The following is a 22,742-nucleotide window of genomic DNA, read 5'->3' as shown; positions in this document are numbered from 1 at the left end:
CCCATATGTTTATTTTTTCCTTTGTTTCTCTTGCCCTAGGAGTTGTATCAGTGAAAAGTCCACTACGTGGGATGTCTGTGACTTTACTGCCTATCTTTTCTTCCAGGATTTTTATGGTTTTGTGACTTACATTTAAATCTTTTATCCATTTTAAGTTTATTTTTGTGTATGGTGAAAGTTGGTGGTCTAGTTTCATTATTTTGCATGTATCTGTGCAATTTTCCCAGCATCAGTTATTGAAGAGACTGTCCTTACTCCATTGGATACTCTTGCCTCCTTTGTCAAATATTAACTGACCATAATGGCGTGGCTCTATTTCTGGGGTCTCTGTTCGGTTCCATTCATCTATATGCCTGTTATTGTACCAATACCAGGCCGTTTTGATTACAGTGGCTTTGCAATACAGTTTGAAGTCTGGTAATGTGATCCTCCCACTCTGTTCTTTTTTCTCAAGATGGTTGCAGCTATTCAGGGTCTTTTCTGGTTCCATATAAATTTTCAAAATGTTTGTTCTAGGTCTGTGAAATATGCTGTTCCTATTTTCATAAGAATAGCATTAAATTTATAAATTGCTTTGGGTAGTATAGACATTTTAATGATATTAATTCTTTCAACCCATGAGCATGGTATCTTCTTCCACTTGTTTAAATCTTCCTCTATTTCTTTTTTCAGTGTCAAGTAGTTTTCTGAGTACAGGTCCTTACACCCTTAGTTAAGTTTATTCCCAGGTACCTTATTTTTTTAGTTGCAATGTTAAATGGTATTGCTTTTTTAGTTTCTTTCTTTGAAAATTCATTGTTGGTGTATAAGAATGTCTTAGATTTCCAGATGTTGATTTTGTATCCATCTACCTTGCCAAATTTGTTTATCAAATCTAGTAGTACTTTGATGGAGTCTCTAGGGTTTTCTATGTACAGTATCATATCATCTTCAAATAATGACAGTTTGACTTCCTCCTTTCCAATTTGGATACCTTTGACGTTTTCTACCTCTCTGATGGCTGTGGAGAGGACTTCCAGTACTATGTTGAATAAAAGTGGTGAAAGTAGACATCCTTGTCTTGTTCCTGTTTTTAATGGAAATGGTTTTAGTTTTTACCCATTGAGTATGATGTTGGCTGTAGGTCTGTCATATATGGCCTTTATTATGTTGAGGTATGATCCCTCTATTCCCACTTTGATAAGAGTTTTTATCAGAAATGGGTGCTGGATTTTGTCAAATGCTTTTTCTGCATCTATTGATATGATCATATGATTGTTGTCCTTCAGTTTGTTTTTGTGATGTATCACATTTATTGATTTGCAGATGCTCTACCAGCCTTGCATCCCTGGAATAAATCCCACTTGTTCATGATGTATGATCTTTTTAATGTATTGCTAGTTCAGTATGCTAGTATTTTAGTGAGGATTTTAGCATCTATGTTCATCAGGGATATTGGTTTGTAATTCTCTTTGTTTGTAGTATCTTTATCTGGTTTGGGGATTAGGATGATATTGGCCTCATAAAAACAGTTTGGGAGTTTTCCCTCCTCTTGAATTTTCTGGAATAGTTTGAATAGAATATGTGTTAATTCTTGTTTGAATGTTTGGTAAAACTCAACTGTAAATCCATCTGGTCCAGGACTTTTGTTTGCTGGGAGTTTTTTGATTACTGCTTCAATTTCCTTCATTGTTATTGGCCTATTCAGGTTTTCTGCCTCTTCTTGATTCAGCTTTGGAAGGTGTATGCTTCTAGGAATTTGTCCATTTCCCCCATGTTGTCCAATTTGTTCACATATAGTTGCTCATTATATTTTCTTACAATCCTTTGTATTTCTGTTGGGTCAGTTGTTATATCGCCTCTTTCATTTCTGATTTTATTTATTTGGGTCCTCTCTCTTTGTTTCTTTGTGTGTCTGACTAAAGGTGCATCAATCTTATTTACCTTGTCAGAGAACCAGCTCTTGGTTTCATTAAATTTTTCTATTGTTTTTTTGGTCTCTATGTCATTAATGTCTGCTCTGATTTTTATTATTTCCTTCCTTCTACTTCCTCAGGGTTTTTCTTCCTGTTCTCGATCTAGTTCTTTTAGTTGTTGTGTTAGATGGTTCATTAGATCTTCTTCTTTTTTCTTGAGATATGCCTGTAATGCTATGAATTTTCCTCTCAAGACTGCTATTGCTGTGTTCCACAGGTTTTCGGTTGTTGTCTGTTCATTTTCATTGCTTTACATGAAGTGTTTGATTTCTTCCTTGATTCCTTGGTAACCCATTCATTATTTAATAACATGCTATTTAGCCTCCATGTGCTTGAATATTTTTGAGTTTTTTTATAGTGATTGATTTCTAGTTTCATGATATTGTGATCCAAGAAGATGTTTCATATTATTTCAGTCTTCTTATATTTGTAGAGACTTGCCTTGTGCCCTAACATGTGGTCTATTTTTGAGATTGTTCCATGTGCACTTGAGAAGAATGTGTATTCTGTTGCTTTGGGGTGAAATGTTCTGTAAATGTCAACTAAATCCATTAGGTCTAGTGATTCATTTAAGGTCTGCATTTCCCTGTTGATTTTTTCTCCTGATGATCTGTCCAATGCTGACAGTGGGGTGTTGAAGTCCCCCACTATGATTGTGTTGCTGTCAATCTCCCCTTTAAAGTCCCCCAAGAAATCTTTTATATATTTAGGTGCTCCTGTATTGGGTGCATAAATGTTTATAAGGGTTATTTCCTCCTGTTGGATTGAACCCTTTAGTAATATGTAGTGACCATCTTTGTCCCTTGTTATGGTCTTTATTTGAAGTCTGTTTTGTCAGAAATATGAACTGCTACTCCAGCTTTCTTTTCCTTTCCATTTGCATGGAATATTTTACTCCATCCCTTCACTTTTAACTTTTGTGAATCTTTTGTTCTCAGGTGGGTCTCTTGTGGACTGCATATACTTGAGTCCTGTTTTCTTATCCATTTAGCTACCTTATGTCTTTTGATTGGACCATTTATTCCATTTACATTTAAGGTTACTATTGATATCACCTTATTTAATGCCATTTTTCCCCTTTTTGCTCATATGCCATTCTCTCATTATTGTTTCTTTTTCTTAAAGCAGTCCTTTTAGCATTTCTTGCAATGCTAGTTTAGTGGAACTGAACTCCTTTAGGTTTTCTTTGTCTGGGAAGCTCTTTATTTCACCTTCAAATTTAAATGATAGCCTTGCTGGATAAAGCAATCTTGGTTTTATGTTCTTGCTCTTCATTACTTGGAGAACTTCATGCCACTCCCTTCTGGCCTGAAGATTCTCTGTTGAGAAATCAGCTGTCAGCCTTATGGGGGTTCCCTTATAGGTCACTGCTTGTCTCTCTCTCACAGTCCTTAATATTTTTCTCTTTGTCCCTGCCATTTGCCATTTTAATTATGATGTGCCTTGGAGTGGGTCTATTTGGATCCCTCCTGTTTGGATCCCTCTGTGCTTTCTGAACTTGTGTGGCTTTCTCCTTCACCAGCCTAGGGAAGTTTTCTATCATTATTTCTTCCACCAAGTTCTCTATCCCTTGCTCTCTTTCTTCCCCTTCTGGCACTCCTATAATGTGAATGTTGTTTCCCTCATGTTGTCCCAAAGTTCCCTTAGACTGTCCTCATGTTTTTTAAGTGTTTTTTCTTTTTGGTGCTCTGATTGTGTGATTTTTTCTACCTTGTCTTCTAAGTCACTTATTCTATCCCCTGATTCATTGAGCCTGCTTTTAATTCCTTCAAGTGCATTCTTGATATCAGATACAGCATTCTTTATCTCTGTCTGAGTTTTATTTATGGTATATATCTCTTTTTTCATATTTTCACTAAGGTCCTCGATCTTATCATCTGGAGTCTTAAGTTCCTTAAACATCTTCATTATCCATACTCTGAACTCCATTTCTTATAACTTGCTTAACTGCATCTCATCAAAGTCTTTTTGTGGCGATGATCCCTTGTCTTTAATTTAGGGGTTGTTTCTTTGTCTCCCCATTTTGGTAGGTCTTAGTGTTTGTATCTATATATTAGATATATTTGCTGACCCCCAGTCTTATGGGATGGGATTTTGTCTTGTGGGTCCAGAGGTGCACAGGGGTGTGTTTTCCTTATACCTCTGAGCTCTTTGTTCTAGTTGTGTCCCTCTTGTGGGTGCCCTTTTTGTGGTTTCTTTATGTTCTCCTGTTGTGGTTGGGTCTAGATTATTGTTTATCAGTGTTGGGGAGGACCCTTTGCTCAGGTTGCCCTCTGTGTGTCAGCCCCAACCTCAACATGTAAGCTGTTGTACTGGTGCTGGCAAGGCAGGCCAATGCACAACTAAAATTCCAGGAAGCCAGAGTTATTTTACAAAATATCTTGACAGTAATAATGAAAACAACCCAAGTGAAAATAGAACTGGGACAGTGAAAGGCGAACACAACACACACTCACACACACACACATACAGAGAAGAAAAAAAGATGCTTAACAAAAACAAAAAAGAAAAAAGAAAGAGAATAAGAAAAGTAATGCTTAGAGAGAGAGAGATGTATATAGTTGTTAATACTGGTGAAAATTCAGAAACTAATAATAAACTAAAATGTAAAGCATAGAGAATCTGCTGGGAGGTAACAGAAGCAGAGAAAAGATTCTGAAAGAAGGTCCAGCAAAAAATTAAGGGAGAGAATAGAAATAGAATAGTATTTGAAAAAGAGGAAACAAAAATACAATAAAGAGAATAGGAGAGTCTAACAATGAGACAAGAAGACAGAAGGAAGCATAATGAAAGAATGAAAGAAAAGCAGAAAAAGAAAAAGAAGAAAAATGTATGCCAATGGATTGAGAGGAGAGAGAGAGATAAAGCCCAGGCAAGGAGGGAGTCCAGTAAAAGATTTGGGAGAAACTGTAGAGGAGAGCAGTAAACTTGGGTATAATGATAAAGTCTCCTAGTCATTGAGCAACGATATCAAGAAAGCCTTCATATTAAAAGCAAGGATACAAGAAAACAAAGCAAATATCCAAAATAAAACTAAAAAACAAGCAAAGCAAAACAAAATTCTTTTATAAAAAGGAGAAAAAAATTAGTTAAAAAATGTAAAAAAAAACTTATTATAAAATTTAAAAAAGAAGAAAAAACAAATTTTCTCCCCTTTCTCTTCTTCCTAAGGAAAAAAGAGAAAAATTAAACAAGCCCACAGCCAAAAAACAAACCAAAAAACCCAAAAACCAAACAAACAAAAAAGAGAAAAAACAGCAGAAAAAAAGGTAGTCGATCAGGTGAGTTTTTTCTGGGCAGCTTATGTTGTCTGAAGATCACTGTTTTGTGTGCTGATTATAGTTCTCCTGGGAGGTGTTTGTGTATCACCCCAATGTGAGGATCTGTCTAGGTTTGGCTCTGGTGTCCTTTGGTAGATGGTTGATCTGAGTGAGGCTCTCCATGGACCACCTCCTCTTGTCAACTATTTTGCAACCTTGCAGTTGCCTGGTCTTACCCCAGAGTCTTCTGTAGAGTCTTTAGGGTGCAGGATGGCTAGTGTAGCCCAGGGTATCACTCCCCCTAGAGGTGTCGCTGTCAGGCCCTCACTCTGTGGGAGTTAGTCTCTGCTCCACAGCCAGCTCCTCAGTTCTACCCTGTCCTCTGATTCTATTTCCCCAGGCTCTGGCCTGCTGCAGCTTCAGATTGATTTCAGCCTGTTGCCTTTTCTGTATGGGCTGTTTCAGCAGCCTGGGCTCAGTGGGTTCAATTAAAAACACATTCTGGTGCTCCCTTTGCTTGCCCAGCCCCCAGCAGGGTTTTCAGCATTTCCTCCAGTTCCCAAACAACAGTCCCTGAGAGTCTTATTCTTGTAACATCCTCCTGTGAGCTGCTCTCCCTTTCCCCTCAAGACTGTGCCCTGAGGGGTGTCTGGGGCTTCAGTGAGTGGGACCCGCCCCTTTCCTCTTGGGGGGGTGCTCCCGGCTACAGGAGAGGCCAGTGGGCTCCGCCCCTCCCTGCTCAGCTCTGGATGGCTGGTCGCACCAGGCCAGCCCCTCAGACCCTCTACTGTGCAGACCCCTACCCCAGCCTCTGCTGGTCTGTCTGTGCTGTGCCAGCCGGGAAGGTGGGAGCCAGTTCCACGATCAAACTTGCAAAGGCACAAAGCAACACACAGGCAGAGAGTCTGCCCTGCAGGGTCCCGCCGCCCTCTCTCCAAGGCACCCAGCGGGAGGGGACCCAAAGTCAGCTTCACGAATCTCATCTGCACTGCTGGTCTCAGCAAAGCTGGAGCAGCTTCAGGAGCCACCAAGGCGCCCTGCAGGGCTGGTAGCAGGTCCCAGCCTTGCAGCACTTGGAGCTCAGGGAGGGGAGGGCTTTTTCCCTCCCTTGCACTGCGCAGATTTAGCCCTCTTGAGGCTCAACACAATGCCCACAAGGAGGCAGAAAGTCCCCGTGTGAGGCTGCACAGCACCATCGTCTGGTCCCTTCCCACTTGGGTGCCACAGGCCTTGGGACAGCCTTCCCTATGGTCGGCACCCAGAGCACGAGACGCTGGTCGCAGCCGCCACTAGAGGCTTTGTTTCCTAGGAAGGCACCGTCCCCTCCTGGACTCGCCACTCCCCTGGGATCCTCTGCCCTGTGGGCGGGGCGCTCCTTCCCCTGTCAGGTCCCTGTTTTGGATGCCGTCCACACTCCCAAGGGGAGGGAGCTTTGCAGCCTCCAAGCCTCTGGGCTCGGGGCCCAGCACAAACTTTAGGGCGTCTCCCCTTCCTACACCCCCCTCCCTTACCAGACTCCGTGATGTGTCTTCAGTGCTCCCCGCTCACACTCCGTCCACTCAGGTGTGTTCCTCTGGTTTTTTCAAGCTGGTTATGTAGGGTTTTAGGAGTAAATCAAGTCCTTGGCTGGGAGCGGGGGCGCTCTGCCGCTTCTCACAGTGCCGCCATCTTCAGGTCTCCGGCCTAATCTTTCTTTTGATTTGTATTTACATGAAATAGCTTTTTCTAATTCTTCACTTTTGGTCTGTTGTGTTTCTGTGTCTGAAGTGCATCTCTTGTAAGCAGCAAAAGAGATGGGTCTTGTTTATTTGAGTTTTGATTTTTAATCCATTCAGCCACTCTATGTCTTTATTGGAGAATTTACTCCATTTACATTTAAAGTAATTATGGAGGAGGGAAGATGGAGGCACTGTGAGAAGCAGCAGAGTCTCCCGCTCCCAGCCATGGACTCGACTTACTCCTAAAATCCTATGTAACTGGCTTGAAAAAAACAGAGAAACATACCTGAATACATGGAGTGCAAGTTGGGAGCACCGAAGAAACATCACAGAGTCCGGTAAGGGGGGGGGGCATAAAAAAAGGGAAGTCACCTCTGAAGCCTGTGCTGGGTTCGGAGCCCAGAGGCTTGGAGGCTGCAAAGCTCCCTCCCCTTGGGAGTGTGGACACCATCCAAGAGCGGGGATTGCACACCCAGAGTGACAAGAGGGGAAGGAGCACCCCTTGCACAAGGCAGAGGGACCCAGGGGAGCAGTGAGTCCACGAGGAGGGGACGGTGCCTTCCTAGGAAACAAAGCCTTTAGTGGCAGCTGAGACCAGTGTCTAGTGCTCGGGGTGGTGAACATAGGGAGGGCTGTCCCAAGGTCTGTGGCACCCAAGTGGTAAGGGACCAGAGGTCTGCGCTGAGCAGCCTCACACGGGGACCCTCTGCCTCCCTTTGGGGCATTGTGTTGAGCCCCAGAAAGCCCTGAATCTGTGTGGCATGGGGGAGGGGAAGAGCCCTCCCTCCATGAGTTCCTGGTGCCAGGAGGCTGGGATCTGTGACCAGCCCTGAGGGTGTCCTCCTGCCCTGAGCTCCCTTTGCTGAGAGGCTGGGCTTGGTGACCAGCCCTTAAGGGTGCCGAGGTAGCATGTGAAGCTGCTCCAGCTTTGCTAAGACCAGTGGTGCTGGGAGCTGCTTGGAACTGACTTAAGGTCCCCTCCCACTGGGTCATTGCAGGGCGGACTTTCTGCCTGTGTGTCACTTTGTGCTTCTGCGAGTTTGATTGCGGAACTGATTCCCACCTTTGTGGTGTGCACTGCACAGGCAGACCAATGGAGGCTGGGATTGAGGTCTGCACAGTAGACGGTCTGAGGGGCTGGCCTGGTGCGAACAGCCACCCATAGCTGAACAGAGAGGGGCGGAATCCGCTGGCCTCTCCTGCAGCCAGGAGCACTGCCCCCAACAGGAAAGGGGTGGGTCCCATGCACTGAAGCCCCAGACACCCCCACAGGGCACAGTCTTGAGGGGGAAGGGAGAGCAGCTCACAGGAGGACATTACAAGAATAAGACTCTCAGGGACTATTGTTTGGGAACTGGAGGAAAGGCTGAAAACCCCTGCTGCAGGCTGGGCAGGCAAAAGACTCACCAGAATGTTTTTTTAATTGAACGCACTAAGCCCAGGCTGCTGAAACAGCCCATACAGAAAAGGCAATAGGCTGCAATCAATCTGAAACTGCAGCAGGACAGAGCCTGGGGAGCTAGAATCAGAGGACAGGGTAGGGACTGAGGAGCTGGCGGTGAAGCAAAGACTAACTCCCACAGAGTGAGTGCCTGACAGCAAAGCCTCTAAGGGGAGTAATACCCTGAGCTACACTAGCCACCCTGCACCCTGAAGACTCTACAGAAGACTCTGAGTAAGACCAGGCAACTACAAGGTTGCAAAATAGCTGATAAGAGGAGGTGGTCCAAGGAGAGACTCAGATTAACCATCTACCAAAGGACACCAGAGCCAAACCTAGACAGATCCTCACATTGGCTGATACACAAGTACCTCCCAGGAGCACTGAAATCAGCACACAGAGAGCCACAGACAACAAGATGCCCAGAAGAAACTCACCTGATTCACTATTTTTTTCTTGTTTTTGGGGGGTTTTTTCTTGGTTTTGGTTCTGTTTTTTGGGTGTGTTTTTTTGTTTTGTTAGTTTTTTGTTTGTGTGTTTGTTTTTTCTCTTTTTTCCTTAGGAAGAAGAGAAAAGGGAGAAAATTTGTTTTTTCTCCTTTTAAAATTTTATAATAATTTAAAAATTTTTTTTTTTAAATATTTTAAACTAAATTTTTGTATTTTTTTTAGAAAAGAATTTTGTCTTGCATAGCTTGTTTTCAGTGTTGTTTTAGTTATTTGCTTTGTTTTGTTTTATCCTTGCTTCTTCTATCAAGACTTTCTTGATATCCGTGCTTAACAACTGGGACTTTATCATTATAACCAAGTTTACTGATTTTCGCTATAGTTCCCACCAAATCTCTTACAGGACTCCCTCCCTGCTGGAGCTATGTCTCTCTCTCTCCTCTCGAACCATTGGCATAACATTTTTTTCCTTTTTCTTCTTTCTTTTTCTACTTTTCTTTCATTCTTTCATTATCCTCCCTTCTGTCTTCCTGTCTTTTTCTTTGATTGTTACTTTCTCTTATAACCTTTATTGTATTTTTGTTTTCTCATTTTCAACTATTATTCTATTCATATTCTCTCCCTTAATTTTTTGCTGGCCCTTTCTTTCAGAATCTTTTCTCTGCTTCTGTTATCCCCAAGAAGCTTCTTTATTTTTTACATTTTAGTTTATTATTACATTCTAACTTTTCACCTCTATTAACAACAATATACATCCCTCTCTGCACGCGTTACTTTTCTTTCTTTTTTTAAAGCATTTGTGTGTGTGTGTGTGTGTGTTCTCCCTTTACTCTCCCAGTTCTATTTTCACATGGGTTGTTTTCATTGTGACAGTCAAGATATTTTGTAAGATGCTTCTGGTTTCCTGGAAGTTTATTGTGTATTGTCCTGCCTTTCCAGCACCGGTGCAACAGTTTACATGATGAGGCTGGGGCTTAGTCACAGTTAACCAACCTGTGGGGAGGGTGCTCCCAAGGACTTATCACCAACAATCTAGACCCAACCACAACAGGAGAACATAAAGAAACCACAAAAGGGACACCCACAAGAGGGACATGCTTAGAGCAAAGAGCTCAGAAGTATAAAGAAAACACATTTCTGGGCTCCACAGGTCCCACAAGACAAAATCCCATCCCACAAGACTGGGGGACAGAAAATATATCTAATATATAGATACAAACACTAAGACCTACCAAAATGGGGAGACAAAGACACAACCCCCAAATTAAAGAAAAGGAAAAATTGCCAGAAAAAAACTTTGATGAGATGGAGTTAAGCAAGTTATCAGATAAGGATTTCAGAGTATTGATAATGAAGATGCTCAAGGAACTTGAAAAAACACTAGATGATAAGATCAAGGACCTTAGTGAAGACATGAAAAAAGAGATACATACCATAAACAAAACTCAGACAGAGATAAAGAATGCTGTTTCTGATATCAAGAATGCACTGGAAGGAATTAAAAGCAGGATCAATGAAGCAGAGGATAGAATAAGTGACTTAGAAGACAAGGTAGAAAAAAATCACACAATCAGAGCAGCAAAAAAATAAACATTTAAAAAGCATGAGGACAGTCTAACAGAGCTTTGGGACAATATGAAGTGAAACAACATTCACATTATAGGAGTGCCAGAGGGGGAAGAAAGAGAGCAAGGGATAGAGAACTTGGTGGATGAAATAATGATAGAAAACTTCCCTAGGCTGGCGAGAAAGAAAGACACACAAGTTCAGGAAGCACAGAGGTCTCCGAACAAGAGGGATCCAAACAAACCCACTCCGAGACACATCATAATTAAAATGGCAAATGGCAAGGACAAAGAGAAAATATTAAAGGCTGCAAGAGAGACAAGCAGTGACCTACAAGGGAACCCCCATAGGCTGACAGTTGATTTCTCAACAGAAACTCTTCAGGCCAGAAGGGACTGGCATGAAGTTCTCCAAGTAATGAAAAGCAAGAACATGCAACCAAGACTGCTTTATCCAGCAAGGCTATCATTTAAATTTGAAGGAGAAATTAAAAGCTTCTCAGACAAAAAGAAAGCTAAAAGAGTTTAGTACCACCAAACCAGCATTGCAAGAAATGCTAAAAGGACTGCTTTAAGAAAAAGAAGGAATAGTGAGAGAAAGGTACATCAACATAAATGGGAAAAATGGCATTAAATAAGGTGATATCAGTAGTAACCTTAAATGTAAACAGAATAAATGGTCCAATCAAAAGACATACGGTAGCTCAATGGATAAGAAAAGAGGACCAAAATATATGTTGTCTACAAGAGACCCACCTGAGAGAAAAAGACTCACACAGGCTAATAGTGAAGGGATGGAGTAAAATATTCCATGCAAATGGAAAGGAAAAGAAAGCTGGAGTAGCAGTTCATATTTCTGACAAAACAGACTTTAAATAAAGACCATAACAAGAGACAATGAAGGTCACTACATAATACTGCAGGGATCAACCCAACAGGAGGAAATAACCCTTATAAACATTTATGCACCCAATATAGGAGCACCGAAATATATAAAAAATTTCTTGGGGGACTTTAAAGGGGAGATTGACAGCAACACAATCATAGTGGGGGACTTCAACACCCCACTGTCAGCATTGGACAGATCATCAGGAGAAAAAATCAACAGGGAAATGCAGACCTTAAATGAATCACTAGACCTAATGGATTTAATTGACATTTACAGAAAATTTCACCCCAAAGTAACAGAATACACATTCTTCTCAAGTGCACTTGGGATATTCTCAAAAATAGACCACATGTTAGGGCACAAGGCAAGTCTCTACTAATATAAGAAGACTGAAGTCATATCAAGCATCTTCTTGGATCACAATGCCATGAAACTAAATATCAACCATTTTTTTAAAAATCAAAAATACTGAAACACATGGAGGCCAAATAGCATGTAATTAAACAATGAGATCAAAAAAGAAATCAAGCACTTCATGGAAAGTAACAAAACTGAACAGACAACAACCCAAAACCTATGGGACACCGCGAAAGCGGTCCTGAGAGGAAAATTCATATCATTACAGGACTATCTCAAGAAACAAAAGATCTAATGAACCATCTAACACAACAACTAAAAGAACTAGATCGAGAACAGGAAGAAAAGCGTTGAGGAAGTAGAACAAAGGAAATAATAAAAATCAGAGCAGAGATTAATGACATAGAGACTAAAAAAACAATACAAAAAATCAATGAAACCAAGAGCTGGTTCTTTGAAAAGAAAAATAAGATTGATGCACCTTTAGCCAGAGTCACTAAGAAACAAAGAGAGAGGGCCCAAATAAATAAAATCAGAAATGAAAGAGGCAATATAACAACTAACCCAACAGAAATACAAAGGACTGTAAGAAAATATTATGAGCAACTATATGCCAACAAATTGGAAAACATGGCGGAAATGGACAAATTCCTAGAAGCATACAACCTTCCAAAGCTAAATCAAGAAGAGGCAGAAAACCTGAAGAGGCCGATAACAACTAATGAAATTGAAGCAGTAATCAAAAACTCCCAGCAAACAAAAGTCCTGGACCAGATGGATTTACAGGTGAGTTTTACCAAACATTCAAAGAAGAATTAACACCTATTCTATTCAAACTATTCCAGAAAATTTAAGAGGGAACCTCTTTTTATGAGGCCAGCATCATCCTAATCCCAAAACCAGATAAAGATACTACAAACAAAGAGAATTACAGGCCAATATCCCTGATGAACATAGATGCTAAAATCCTCACTAAAATACTAGCAAACCACATCCAGCAATACATTAAAAAGATCACACATCATGACCAAATGGGATTTATCCTGGGGATGCAAGGCTGGTACAACATCCACAAATCAATAAACGTTATACATCACATAAACAAAATGAAGGACAAAAATCATATGATCATATCAATAGATGCAGAAAAAGCATTTGACAATATCCAGTACCCATTTCTGATAAAAACTCTCAGCAAAGTGGGAATAGAGGGATCATACCTCAACATAATAAATGCCATATACGACAGACCTACAGCCAACATCATATTCAATGGGCAAAAACTAAAACCATTTCCACTAAAAACAGGAACAAGACAAGGATGTCCACTTTCACCACTCTTATTCAACATAGGACTGGAAGCCCTCCCAGTAGCCATCACACAGGAAGAAACATGAAAGGTATCCAAATTGGAAAGGAGGAAGTCAAACTGTCATTATTTGCCGATGACATGATATTGTACATAGAAAACCCTAAAGACTCCATCAAAGTACTACTAGATTTGATAAACGAATTTGGCAAGGTAGCTCGATACAAAATCAACATCCAGAAATCAATGGCATTCTTATACACCAACAATGAACTTTCAGAAAGAGAAACTAAAAAAGCAATACCATTTACCATTGCAACTAAAAAAATAAGATACCTAGAAATAAACTTAATCAAGGATGTAGAAAACTACTTGACACTGAAAAAAGAAATAGAGGAAGATTTAAACAAGTGGAAGAAGATACCATGCTCATGGATTGGAAGAATTAATATCATTAAAATGTCCATACTACCCAAAGCAATTTATAAATTCAATGCAATTTCTATTAAAATACGAACAGCATATTTCACAGACCTGGAACAAACATTTCAAAAATTTATATGGAACCAAAAAAGACCCCGAATAGTAGCAGCCATCTTGAGAAAAAAAGAACACAGTGGGAGGGATCACATTACCAGACTTCAAACTGTACTACAAAGCCACTGTAATCAAAACGGCCTGGTATTGGTACAATAACAGGCATATGGATCAATGGAACAGAACAGAGACCCCAGAAATAGACCCACGCCATTATGGTCAGTTAATATTTGACAAAGGAGGCAAGAGTATCCAAAGGAGTAAAGACAGTCTCTTCAATAAGTGGCCCTGGGTAAATTGGACAGCTACATGCAAAAGATTGAAACTAGACCACCAACTTTCACCATACACAAAAATAAACTCAAAATGGATAAAAGACTTAAATGTAAGTCACAAAACCATACAAATCCTGGAAGAAATCATAGGCAGTAAAGTCACAGACATCCCACATAGTGAATTTTTCACTGATACAACTCCTAGGGCAAGAGAAACAAAAGAAAAAATAAACATATGGGACAACATCAAACCAAAAAGCTTCTGCACAGCAAAACAGCCTCAAAATACAAAGGAACCCCACAGTCTGGGAAAACATATTTACCAAGGATGCATCTGATAAGGGGCTAATTTCCAAAGTGTACAAAGAACTCATAGCACTCAGCCAGAGAAAGACAAACAACCCAATTAAGAAATGGGCAAAGGACTTGAATAGACACTTCTCCAAAGAGGACATACGGAGGGCGAAGGGACACAGGAGAAAATGCTTGACGTCGCTAATCATCAGAGAGATGCAAATTCAAACCACAATGAAGTGTCACTTCACACCTCTCAGAATGGCTCCATCAACAAATCAACAACAAGTGCTGACGAGGGTGTGGGGAAAGGGGAACCGTAGTACACTGCTGGTGGGAATGCAGACTGGTGCAGCCACTATGGAAAACACTATGGAGGTTCCTCAAAAAATTAAATATGGAAGTTCCTTTTGACCCAGTGATTCCACTGCTAGAAATGTATCCTAAGAAATCTGAAACATTCATCAGAAAGAATATATGTACCCCGATGTTCATAGCAGCACAGTTTACAATAGCTAAAATCTGGAAACCGCCCAAGTGCCCATCAGTAGATGATTGGATTAAAAAGCTGTGGGACATTTACACCATGGATACTACGCAACTGTAAAGAAGAAGAATCTCATACCCTTTGGGACAGTATGGATGGACCTGGAGATATTATGCTAAGTGAAATAAGCCAGGCAGAGAAAGACAAACATCACATGATCTCGCTTATACTTGGAATCTAAAGAACTTAATAAACTGATGAACAGAATAGATTTAATGACATGGAAGCATGGATCAGACAGTCGAATGTCAGAGGAAAGGAGAAGGGGGTGTGTGGAGAGGGAGAGAATAACCAAAGAATTTATATGCATATATGCACAACCCAAGGACAGGGACAATGGTGGCGAGAAGGAATGGAGAGGGGCCTGGGATGGGATGGAACGAGTCATTGGGGAGAAAAAGGGACACCTGTAATATTTTAAACAAAAATAAAATTTAAATTGCAATACAGAAAAAAACACAATATACAGAGGATTAAATATTTTAAGGAAGGTTGAAAAGTTATATATCTCTCATTTGAATTTTTATGTGGAGAATGCAGGGGAAAAAATCAACCGGTGATTAAAAAAACAAAACAAAACAACAAAAAAAAAAAAACAAGCAAACCCTTAATCCCCAAAGGTTATGATGCATCTTTTATAATAAAAAATGTTTTATTTATTTCTTGTGGAATGGTCTTTAAGAATATATTTCTTGTTCCACTGCTTTGTTATCCACACAGCAGCTAAAAGGGCACTTGGGCTCTTTCTAGATCTTGGCTATTGTAAAAAAGGGTGCTGTGAGGACGGGAGGCATTACTTTCTTTCTGATGGGCATTTCAGGATTCTTAGATATATTCTCAGAGGTGTGATTACACAATGGACTACTACAGGGCTGTAAAAAAGCAGAAACTCTTGCCTTTTTCCACAGCATGGATTGACCTGGAGAGTATTAGGCTAAGCGAAATAAGCCAGTCAGATACACAAATAGGATAGGATCTCACTAACATGTGGAATGAAATGAACAAAATAAACAGAAGAACAAAATGGAACCAGAAGCTTGGAAACATGGGACACACTGGCCAGTGCCAGAGGGGACAGGGTGGGGGAGACTGGATCAGAAAGGTGAAGGGATTAGCTATAGGACGTGTATGCACCCCTCATGGACATGGTGAAGACCACGGAAGGGGAGACAGCCTTGCCTTGAGGTGGACAAAGGGGAATGGAAGGCGGACACCTAAAATAATGTCAACATTATAAAAATTTATTTAAAAATATATATATTTATATTATTTATTTATTTAATGTACAGTGCAAGCTTCATACGGCCAGTGGAACAGGTACACCTTTAGACAGATGGGTGCCTTTATTGTAGGCATCCTTGTCACTGTTTAAACTCCTGTCTCATGGAGGAATACATGTTTGCATTTCATCTGAAAAAGGTAATAGTTTAAGGACAGAGGATAAATTGACTATACACATCCCAGAAGTGCTGTCCTCCCTCCATCATGGCTTTATTTCCTGATTTCCTTCCTATTCAAAGGCATGGGGGAGCTCAAGTGCCACTGCCTCTGGTGGCTGAGATGTCCTTTTGGAGCTTTTGGTTGCAATTGTCACAAACATGGGTCCATGTGCACTCCAGAGGAAACCATGAAATCGGTCCCAATGTTTGTTCTCCTCTATCCCCATGATGTGGTTTCATTTGGCATGACTTGTTTATTTCTTCCCTCTACTTTTCAGGGGAGAGTGAACAAAAACGGGGAAAGTACCAATTTCACTCAATTCTTTGAAATCTAGAGTTAAATGCTAAAATCCACAGTGTTTACAAAAGCTGATTGAATAAGTTCTATCTCTTGAAAATCCTAATGTATTGCAATATTTTACACTCAAAGATTTAAAACCATTAGATTTCAAAAATATCTGAGCCCACATATTATAAACATTCACTTTCTCAATGATAATAACATTTACAAAAAGACTTCCAAGATGAATACATTGACTGACTTTTCTTGTAAAAAATAAACTGCACTTAAATACACCTTGACTAATTAAATATACATATAAACATTGGCAAATCTAAAATATCAATCTAAATATATTACTGTGAAGAAAAATTTGTTACAAAATAATTTTATTTCATGAAATGAGGTTTCTGGTTCAGAACTTTGAATTTCCCAAGGATCTCAAGCCGTCCATAAAGACATGTGTATGGGGTACAATTCTAGGAGGTCTCTGACACTTCACCAGCATTTTCCTGTTATTTAGTCATTGGAGAAAGTTCACATACCTTTCTACATATTCTAGGGAGCAAATGTGAACACTCTTGAAACTTTTCCAGTTTCCTATCTCTGTTATTACTCTTTTCTTATTGTATTCATTTAACTAGTTTACTTTGCAATGCAGTTTTCAAAGGCTCTTAATTTTCTGTGTTTCCCATACATTTAAAACCATTTCCATTTTGTTTTTCAGAACGACTTCAGCAAGAACTTGGTAAGTCTCCTCAGACTGGCCTTCCTTTAGTGCTGTGTGTCATTGCCATTATTTTTTCTTGCCTGTATCTTATTTTTTAAATCAATACTCAACCTTTCTTCCCTGCGTTTTGGTGTGGATTTTTCATGAATCTTAAAATATCTCATCGATTTTACTCCTGTTTCCGGGATTCTCCCATCCTCTGCCTCCACACATTTCACTTCCTTGTCTTCATTCGCTATGTATTCTGAGGCTTCTTCTGCCCTCCAGATGCTCATTTCATTCCCGCCCATGGTCTGCAAGGTGAGAGGATTAGGTTAGGAAGTGTGTGCTCGTTTTGAATCAAGATCTGTTCTAGAAAATTACTGGCATGTTCTCTGGATTTTAGTGCCCATTGCTGCGCACATGACAATGTCCTACATCTTGAGGGAAGTGATGGGACATCAAAGTTTCTCATTTATGTTTTTCCTCCAACTGGACTTTTCAACACGCTGAACATGCTGCAGCCAAGTGTATTCTTGAGACGTGCAATTCTACTTGCCTTGACCATATATACGTGGGATCCAAAGTATATAAATATATTTAGATGAGTGTGGCTGGTTATTTTTCTCCTTCTGACCAAAGATATTACTCTTTTTTCATTTACATTCATTTGATTTCAGTTCACCAACTCCCTCTTCCTTTGGGATTTTTATACTATGTTTTCACTCAATTATATCAATAAAGTCTAAGGGTAGCTTCTAAGGTAGTTCTATACCACTCTTCAGTGCCACACTCAGGAGATAGTTAAAACATTATGTCCGTATGTATCACATGGCAATTATATACAGTTGGACTGATTATTTCAGTGAAATGGATTTCCAAGGTTTTTTCCTCATTTATGGAAATGAGGTGACTGACCATGTTGCAGAAACAGTCATTAGCAGATGTTGGGATTACTTGCATCTTCCTTTTTTTTCTTAATCCTCACTTGAGGATATTTTTGCCATTGCTTTTTAGACAGGGTTGCAGGATGAAGGGGGGAGAGAGAGAAACTTTGATGTGAGAGAGACACACTGTTGATTGCTCCCCGCATGTGCCTGCACTGGGGCAGGGGATCTGTCCTGCAACTGAGGCACATGGAAAATGGGCTATGGCTACTGGCATACTTGGCATACTTTTTCTGGCTGTTAAAAATATCACACCATGCCAATTTTTTATTCTTTTGCACTTTTGTTGACACTGTTATCAAATAACAAACTGCACTTTAAAACATTTCAAGGAGCATTACATATCCTAAGAGAAGTTCAAAAGCAATATAGCTCTTGTATGGATTTTTATGTTAAGGACCAAGAAGCAATGGACCTCAGATGTTTCAAAAAAAATAAAATACAATCATTGAAAGCCTAATACCCTCCTTTTCTCATCACAATTTCATTAATAATTTTGGTTCCTTGGAAATGGTCTTTCAAATATATCTCTGTAAGGTACCAAGCAGATTCCATAGGACCGGTGCAACAGGAACAGTGTTGGACAGATGGGGGCCTTTACTGTGCGCTTCCTCCTCACTGTTGAAGCCCCTGTCTGATGGAGGAATACATGTTTGCATTTCAATCTGAAAAAGGTGATAGTCTAAGGACCGAGGATCAATTCATAATGTGCATCCCAGAAGTGCTGTCCTCCCTCCCTCGTGCTTCTAATTCCTGATTTCCTTCCCATTCCCAAGGCATGCGGGAAGTCAAGTGCCACTGCTTCTGGTGGCTGAGATGTCCTTTTGGACCTTTGGGTTGCAATTGTCACAAGCTTGGTTGAATTTTCACTACAAAGGAACCATCAAAAGGGTGGCCATGTTTGTTCTCCCTCTTACCCCTCTTGTGGTTTCATTTGGCATGACTTGTTTCTTTCTTCCCTTGACTTTTCAGGGCAGAGTGAACAGAAAAGAGGCAAGTACCAATTTCACTCAATTCTATGAACTCTGTGAGTAAATGCTAAATTACACAGAGTGCTTACAAAAGCTGACTTTATGAGTTCTACCTCTTGACAAGTTGTTTTGCAATTTTGTTATACTCAAAGGTTTAAAACCGTTAGACTTGCAAAATATTTGTGCCCGCACATTGTAGTCTTTCACTCTCTCAATGATAATAACATCTACAAAAAGACTTCCCAGGATTAATAGATTCATTGACTTTTCTTGTCAATAATAAACTGCACTGAAATATACCTTGACTAATTAAATATACATGTAAACATTGGCAAAATTAAAATATCAATTGAAATGTGTTACTGCTAAGAAAATGTTTGTTACAAAATAATTTTATTTCATTACATGAGCTTTGTGGTTGAGAACCTTGAATTCCCAAGGACCTCCAGCCATCCATAAGGACACGTGTATGGTGTACAATACTAGGAGGTCTCTGACACTTCACCAGCATTATCCTGTTTAGTCACTGGAGAAAATTCACATATGTTTCTACCTAGTCAAGGGGGCAAATAGGTGCTGTCTTGCCAATTTTACATTTTTTTTTTTTGTTTTGCTATTACTCTTTTTCTTATTATATTCATTGTACTAGTTTACTTTGCATTGCAATTTTCAAGTGCTCTTAATTTTCTGTGTTTCCCGTATATTTACAAACATTTCCATTTTGTTTATCAGAACGACTTCAGCAACAACTTGGTAAGTTTTCTCAGAATGGGCTTCCTTAGTGATGTGTTTCATTGCCATGATTTTTTCTTGTCCGTATCTTACTCTCTAAATCGTTACCCAAACCCTTCATCCCTAGGTTTTTGGTGAGGTTTTCTTCATGAATTTTAAATTATCCCATCAATTTTTCTCTTGTTTCCGGGATTCTCCCATCCTCTCCCTCCACACATTTCTCTTCCTTGTCTTTATTCGCTATGTATTCTGAGGCTTCTTCTGCCCTCCAGATGCTCACTTTCATTCCAGCCCATAGCCTGCGAGGTGCGGAGGATTAGGTTAGGAACTATGTGCTCGTTTTGAATCAAGATGTGTTCTAGAAAATTACGGGCATTTTCTCTGGATTTTAGTGCCCATTGCTGTGCACACGACAATGTCCTACATCTTGAGGGAAGTTTCTCATTTATATTTTCCCTCCACCTGGACTTTGCAACACTCTGAACATGCCGCGGTCAAGTCTTGAGATGTGCAATTCTACTTGCCTTGACCTCATATACATGTGATCCAAAGTATATAAATATTTTTACATGAATGTGGCTGGTTATATTGCTCCTTCTGACCAAAGATATTACTTTTTTTCATTTGGATTCATTTGATTTCAGTTCACCAACTCCCTCTTCCTTTGGGATTTTTATACTATGTTTTCACTCAATTATATCAATAAAGTCTAAGGGTAGCTTCTAAGGTATTTCTATACCACTCTTCAGTGCCATACTCAGGAGACAGTTAAAACATTATGTCCCTACTTATCACATGGCAATTATATATAGTTGGACTGATGATTTCAGTGAAATGGATTTCCAAGGTTTTTTCCTCATTTATGGAAATGAGGTGACTGCCCATGCTGCAGAAACAATCATTAGCAGACGTTGGGATTACTTGCATCTTCCTCTTTTTTCTTAATCCTCACTTGAGGATATTTTTCTCCTGGCTTTTTTGACAGGGTTGCAGGGTGAAGGGGGAAGAGAGAGAAACTTTGATGTGAGAGAGACACACTGTTGATTGCTCCCAGCATGTGCCTGCACTGGGGCAGGGGATCAGTCCTGCAACTGAGGCACATGCCAAACGGGCTAAGGCTACAGGCATACTTTGCATACATTTTCTGGCTTTTAAAAATCTCCCACCATGCCCATTTTTTATTCTTTTGCACTTTTGTTGACAGTTATCAAGTGACAAACTGAACTTAACAATATTTCAAGGGGCATTATATATCCTAAGACAAGTTCAAAAGCAATATAGTTCTCATATGGATTTTTTATGTTAAGGAACAAGAAGCAATGGACCTCAGATGTTTCAAAAAATAAAATACAATAATTCAAAGCTTAATAACCTCCTTTTCTCATCACAATTTCATTAATAATTTTGATTCCTTGGAAATGGTCTTTCCAATATATCTCTGTAATGTACCAAGCAGATTCCATAGGACCGGTGCAACAGGAACAGTGTTGGACAGATGGGGGCCTTTACTGTGTGCTTCCTCCTCACTGTTGAAGCCCCTGTCTTGTAGGATGACATGTTTCCTTTTAAATTTTAAAAATGTGAAGGCACAATGAAAGAGAAATTATTGGTAGTATTCATCTTGGAAGGTCTGTTCCACTCCGCATTCATTTTATTTCCTAATTTTGTTCCTTTCTCACAGGTGGTATATTTCTTTATTAAAAAGTTTACTTGTAGAAAAATTTTCTCCTTATATGTAAGTTAATGGGTCAAATGTAGATAATATCAGAGAGTACAAGTTTTAAAAAAAATGTATCTTTGTATTTGAAAGTGTTACAGATGTCCCCTTTTTCCCCTTTGACCCCTTCCCCCGCCCCTCCAACTCCCTCCCCAGGGTTTCACCACACTATTGTCTGTGTCCATGGGTTATTCATGTACATATGTAAATTCTTATTAATCTCTTCCCAATTTTGAAAGTCCTATCAACTGAAATCTAAATTAAATTTTATTGCAATCCTGTTACACAGAAGCATGTAACAGACTGGCAAATCTCTGATGGAAGGTGGAGGTGGGCGGGTGGGTGGGGATAGATTAACCAAAGGCTTTATATGCATATGTGCGTAACCCATGGACACAGACAAAAGAATGGTGAAGGCCTGGGGCAGGGGGTGGGTGCACAGTTGACGGGGTCAATGAGGAAAGAGAGGGAACATCTGCAATTCTTTCAAAAATAAACATAATTTTTTTAAAAAAAATTAGAAATCATCAGACTTGCAAAATGATGGACCCAGGTTGATAGTCATTCACTTTCTCAATGGTTGTTCTATCTTCTAAAAAGACTTGTTCAATACTTCTACATATTTGTTTGCCATTAATTAGACAAATCATGTTTACAATGAAGACATCTTGTTTAACATGACATAGAAAGACCTGCACAATTAAAACTCAGTTTCAATACATCATTGCCAAAATAACGTTTGTTATAACATTAGTTTTTAAATACATATTTTGGTTTAAATCTTGAATTACTTATATCCTTAAAACTTTCCATAAAGAAAAACATATGGGATAAAATCCTATTTATCATCTGTCCACGTCTCACCAGTTTTCTTTTATTCAGCAAAATGTGAAAATTCATTTTCCTTTCTCATTTTTCTAAGATAAAAATGTACTTCCTTACAAAACATGTGCTTGCTCATAATGTTTTCATTTCCTGATTTTGTTTTTGTTTATTTGTTTTTTATGATTACATTCATCCTGCTAAATTTCTGTACACTGAACATTTTTAACTCATTTTTATTTTCTGTGTCAGCTTTCCTTAACATTTACATTTTTTTTCTTTTACTTTTCAGAAAAACTTCAGATCGAAATTGGTAACTTTTTTCTGACATTCTATTTATGGATGTGTTTCTTAGAAACATTGTTCTTTTTTCCCTTTCTTTCCCTTTGATATAGCCTTAGGCTTCTACCTTACAGATATACCCCATAATGTCATTATAAGGTTGCGGATGTGAAGGGAATTAGTCTACGAACTATGTGGTTTTGCCCATAAACAGAAAGTTTCCTTTAACTTGGGTTCCCCGACAGTTACA

The sequence above is a fragment of the Miniopterus natalensis genome, chromosome 5 (genome assembly GCF_054644295.1).
Source record: "Miniopterus natalensis isolate mMinNat1 chromosome 5, mMinNat1.hap1, whole genome shotgun sequence".
Classification (NCBI taxonomy): domain Eukaryota; kingdom Metazoa; phylum Chordata; class Mammalia; order Chiroptera; family Miniopteridae; genus Miniopterus; species Miniopterus natalensis.
The sequence above is the reverse complement of the archived record's forward strand: the minus strand, read 5'-3'. Positions refer to the sequence as shown.